Source organism: Sphaerodactylus townsendi, linkage group LG01 (assembly GCF_021028975.2).
Source record: "Sphaerodactylus townsendi isolate TG3544 linkage group LG01, MPM_Stown_v2.3, whole genome shotgun sequence".
In the NCBI taxonomy this organism is placed as follows: Eukaryota; Metazoa; Chordata; class Lepidosauria; order Squamata; family Sphaerodactylidae; genus Sphaerodactylus; species Sphaerodactylus townsendi.
Window position 1 is genome coordinate 170,977,262 of NC_059425.1, and position 5,945 is coordinate 170,983,206.

Genomic DNA, 5,945 nt, shown 5'->3' on the forward strand with positions numbered 1-5,945 from the left:
CGGGCGAAAACAGAAAAGAGGCGTGGCCTCTTGCCGCCCCTCCTCCTCCTCCAGGACGGAAGGCTGACCAGGTATTTCAGCCTCAAAAATGTCCTATTGAGTGACTCCAGAGGGTGTAAAGATGCTTGAAGGGCGGATGGAGAATGTCTTCCTTCGGCGTTAATTAACTGAAGAAATGTCAGTACATTTGCAAATTATCAAACTAACATGACAATTAAGACAATGCGAAACAATGTAAAAAATCAATAAACAAAAACTACCAAACATAGTTATAAGGATAAGCCAATGTTAATCCTTTTTTTATTACATATTACTACAGAGGCATATCAACCAAATTATATTAAGTGTATTAAAATGTGTTCTTAATCCTCATATGCAAAAATAAAATGTCCTTGCTTTCATTGATTTCGTTGAACAAACAAAGCTTGCAGTCCCAAAAAATAGCCAGGGCATGATCCCAGATGGGTTAGCCATTTATGTTGCAGTAAAAAACAAAATAGAATTGTCAGGAACCTTGTGGCACTGTTACCGCCCAGGAAAATAAACAAAATATTTTCCTGAGTCAGGTTGCCTGACTACACTGGCTCCATGCTGGGATGCAGAGACTTGTGTGGTTCCGAAGCCTCCATAAGGCTCACGGAGAATGTATATGTATGATTGTGCCAATGCTATATGGCAGTGGTGGCGAACCTTTGGCACTCCAGATGTTGTGAGAGGTAAAAATGTTGCTTTTACATATACCAAAGAGGTGTTACTTTTATAAACATAAGTATACATGGGACAATGACAATGATTGCCTTATAAGTTATAAAAGAAGGTATCTTTAGGTGTTTTCATAAGGTATTAAGACTATATTAAATTATCTACACACATAAACATATTTTAGTGCACAAATGTGGGATTTAGAAGTCACAAAGAATATACCCTTCACAGAATCACAAGATTTAGTAGGCGAACTCTGAATATAAAGTTCATGTATAGTATCTACACTTGAATATAATGAGGTTGAAAGCCTGTTAAGTTGGATGGAATCCAAAGAGAGATGGGAGTATGATGCTTAATATATTCCATTTGACTTGTGTATTTCTTATTATATCACAATTAAAAGCACACCTGCTTTAAAATAATGAGCTAGCAGAAGAAGAAAGGTCAAGGGTTAGAGGGGAATATGGGATGTGGTGATGTAGTAGTTTATAATCATGTTTGTATATTTGAATGCTTTTATATTGTAACTAAATAATGAAACTTAAATAATATGTTAATCACTCATGTTCAATATATGTATCCTAATGCTTCATGTGTAATGAATCCTGCTATAAATGTTATTCTCTCAGTTTAAAGTGTAAAATAGCTAAAACAGTTGCTTCTCTAGATCCTAATCAGTAGGTGCTACAGAACTCCATTCAGAAGCTTCTTAAAGCCTTTTAGCCAAAAGTCTTTCTAAAATGCTTCTGAGGCTTGGTTTCAATAGTCATAAATAATAAGGGAACATGAGTTCTTGTGCCAAACAGACACCTGCTGATAAGAGGGCCCCTAGCAAGCTTGGGATAGTGTCTTCAAAGCAGGGAGTGGGTCAAGAAACCTAGGTTCTGTGCCAAGAAGTACCCTCGCTATAGGAAAGCTAAGATCCTGTGCCAAGATAGAAGGCCTTTGGATGAAGGTAAAATATGATGGTGTCTTCACAGTAAGATAAGGGAACCAAAGACGTGGCAGGTGCATCCAGAGGGCATCCAGAGGAAGGATATTGTGAAGATATATATCATGAAGACACGGCATGGATATATATCATGAAGGCACTACCGAAGGGTTGACAGTTAAGAAGAACCAAATATTAATTACAGAAAATGACCATATAGAGATGTATTAATTGGAGGAGATACCACCTGGTATATGACATAGTATGACTAGATGAATTGTAATAGGCTATGGCCCTCATCTCCTAGCCAATGGAGAAGTGAGGGAGGGATTGGGTGGTCCTGAAAAAGTAATATAAACTGTTGTAGAACAAAGGAAGGGTGTGCCTACTACTGGGTAGACACCCGATCTTGCAAGACCCAAACCAGGGTCCCTCAGTCCACGTCCGGGGCCAAATGTGGCCCCCTGAAGGCATTTATCCGGCCCGCCAGGCATGGCGGCGATGGCTCCATTCATGTGCAGTGGGGGCTCGAGGGAGAGGAGGAACTGGCCCCAACGGCTGTTGATTGCAGTTACATGATGGCACCCCCAAACCTCCATGAATTTTCTGACCCAGAGTTGGAAACCTTACATGTATAACCTTCGCCCGCCTCTTCCTCTCAGCTACTCCATGTAAGCTGTTTCCAGGCTTTCTTGCTCCCTGCCTCACTCCCATTGGCATCAGCCAGTGGCTGGCTAATCGATCGCTGGCTGCTAGAGGAGTTATCAGGAAGATACCTGATCCTGGGTTAGATGGAATGTTTCATTGGGAAAGTTCTGCTTTTTCTTTTTTTACAGGGGAAGGTATTCCACAGCCTCCCCAACAATATTTGGAGCCCACCCTATACTTGACATACTTTGGTCACTGTTCTAAAAATAGACCATGACAGAAAGGCTGAAAGGTGAAATCAAACATTTTACAATCATTTGTGCATAGGAATTTGTTCATAAGTTTTTTTTAGTCCGGCCCTCCAACAGTCTGAGGGACAGTGAACTGGCCCCCGGTTTTAAAAGTTTGGGGACCCCTGCCGTAAACCAATAAAAGCTTTGTTATCTGCTTCACCAACTTTGTCCAGATTATTTTGAGGGTCCTTGGATCCATCGTTATCAATAGCAGGATCAGTTGGATTCTCTTCATCAGTCTAGCATGGCCAATTGGCCATGCTAGCAGGGGCTGATGGGAATTGTAGTCCATAACATCTGGAGTGCCAAAGGTTCGCCACCACGGCTATATGGTTTCCCTCTTGCTTATGCCCTTTTAAGATGTAATAAAAGCCCCTCTTTAGTTGAATTTATGATGTGCCCGCTGTTTAGGATTTTAGTTTGACTAAGTTCTCCAGTTAGTTTAAGGTTTTGTTATTGTTAATTTAGGAGAGCCTTGCTTATAAGTATATGTGTTTATCCCTTAAGGTTTCTCTAACGTCCAAATTTATAGATTCCCAAAAGGGGTGCCCCCATCTCCCATTGTTTCCAATGGGAGATAACAGGAGATGCCGGCTACACTTTTGAGGGTCCATAACTTTGGACCCCCTGAGCCAAACTTCACCAAACCTGGGTAGTATCATCAGGAGAGTCTCCTAAAGATACCCTGAAATCTTGGTGCTGCTAACCTAAAAACTGTGCCCCCTGTAGGCCAAAAACGGAAAAAACACAAAAAACACAAATATGGGGGAGGGCGTGCGCAAAACTCAGATTTTGCACTGGGCTCCATTTTCACTAGCTACACCTGTGCCTAGGCCATCCAAGTCAAGTGCACAGGGTTGCTACTTGGCTGGCCAAAAGGCCGTAATAATAAATATCTATCTATCTATCACAGGGTTGCTAGGATAAAATGGAAGAGAGGATCATGGATGCCACCCATCCAAGGCAGGGTAAACTATTAGCATAACTGGTTGTTTTAGCTGTATTTGTCAAGAAACCAAGTTCCTTAGTGCAATTCCTTGTTCTTTCATACATTGGTTCAGACTTCAGGCCTGCAACAGAAATGTACTAGTTGGAAAATAACTGAGCTGTTGATCAAAACTTAGCAAGTTGTCACTTTTAGAAACCCAGAATAGGAAAATCCAGGTACAAGAAAGAACACATCCTTTGATTCCTTTCTTCAAGTTACCAAGGCCAAGAACTGTGAAACCACTTTGGTCTAGTCCCGTGTTTCCCAACCTTTTCGACATTGTGGTACCCTTGACCTCGCTCTCCATATCTCAGGGTACCCCTGAGGTTCATTTGATTTTTTTTGCATTTTTTAGGTTTTTCCCCGTTTTTGGCCTGTAGGTGGGGGGAGTGGCAAGCAGGGGGAGGGGAGGGAAAGCAGCATTGACAGCCGCGTTGTTTGTTTGCCTAAAATTCAACATGGATTGGGGGAATTTAAAGGGAGAGCTCCGTTTAAATCTACACCCCCCCACACACTGAATTTAGGCAAATAAAACAAAGCCCATGAAGCTTCCAACCCCCCTTCAAAATCCATTTGATTCCGGTGGGGGGGGGGGGAACAGGCAGTAGCATTGTCATGGTACCCCTGGGACGTGCTCATAGTACCCTAGGGTACCACGGAACCCTGGTTGAGAATCACTGGTCTAGTCACACTGTACCCTTGTGGTCCCATCCCTATCAACTGGCTTTCATGATTGACATCATCAACTGAGCTTTCATTCTTGTTTTGTTCTTAATAAATCCAGTACCATGCACCTTTGATTCTGTGTGCCTGTTTCATGGGTGAGTCTTGCTGACTTATCCATGGTTGCTCTTAGACAAGTATAGACTTTAAAAGCTGAAGGACTTCAACAGAACGGTGACATCTGCTAATCTGAACCAATGCTATTACTGTGCAGTTTTTTTTATTTAGCTTTGGTATTTTAATCCTCACTGTCCACTGTCTATTTTAGCAATAATCTTACATGACTGTAATGAATCACTTTCATGATAATCTTGTAGTGTTTTGTCTTCAGAGGTTTCAGTCTAATTCCAGTTCCTAGCCCTGGACTATCTACATTTACCAATGCATTTTTGCATTTTTGTGTGAAACTAACTTTGCAAGCAGTCTACCTTGCAGGCAGGTTGGAAGCTTGCCCCCTTGGCTTCTGGCTGTTTGGGGAGATAAAGGAGCTGGTAGCAGTTCCTTAGACTGGGACATGGAAATGCGTATATCAGTTTTGTAATCTGTGTTTGCCCAATCTGAGAATTCCTTGGACAAGCACTTGATGTTCTTCATCACTGACTGGCATTCCCCCATTCAGTGGGCCCCTGTAGTTTTGACACTGCCAATGTTGATCTATTCCATGGGGACCTGGTGGGTGACCAGTTGTCAGAACAAAGAGCCTCTCCCCCTTTAATTTATTCTGCTATCGCCGGCAGCCCACTCCAATGCTATAGCAATAAATTGCTATAGCAACTTTTCTATACATCAACTGCAACTGTTTCCAAACAGTTAAAAGGAAATTATGTTTTATATATCCAATATATATACATTAGCTAAAAGCCGCCAAATTTTATTTAGGATGCTGAATAAGTTGTGGGAGACGTAGGAATGAGCACCTCAAGAATAAAAGGCAGCAAGGACCTCAGGCAGGAGCCTGCAACCTGTGGCTCTCCAGATGTTCATGGACTACAATTGGCCATGGTGGCAGGAGCTGATGGGAATTGTAGTCCATGAACATCTGGAGAGTCACAGGTTGCAGACCCCTAGAAAAATAGTCTGCACGTTTGTTCAGAACGAAACTTCACCAAACTCCTTAGCACTTCTCCCTCAAACATAATAGAACAGGATTGCTATGGAGACCAGTGTTAAAATCAGAGGCATGTATAGAACCACTTATATCTTCAGAAGAGGCAGTATTGATTTCCACCGGTTCTCCCATTTCTAATTGGATGTGCCCTGCTTTGCCTACTTAGCTGTTCCTAAGGGTTTGCTGACCTCCAAGAACCACATTTCTGGGGAGTCAGTAAGGGCAGAAGCACAAGAAGTCCCACTATGTAGAGCAGTGGTGGCGAACCTATGGCACTCCAGATGTTCATGGACTACAATTCTGCTGGCAGGGGTTGGTGGGAATTGTAGTCCAGGAATGTCTGGAGTGCCATAGGTTCGCCACCACTGATGTAGAGTCTTCAGATCACAGCATACATGCCATCATCTCAGAATTATCTTCAAATAGTCATATATTCGTTATCCTTTCACCTGTTAAAATGTTCAGCTTATTAAACAGGACTTACTCCCAGGGAACTGTTTTTAGGATTGCAGCCTTAGTTTCTTTAAAACACACCCGAACACATGTAGG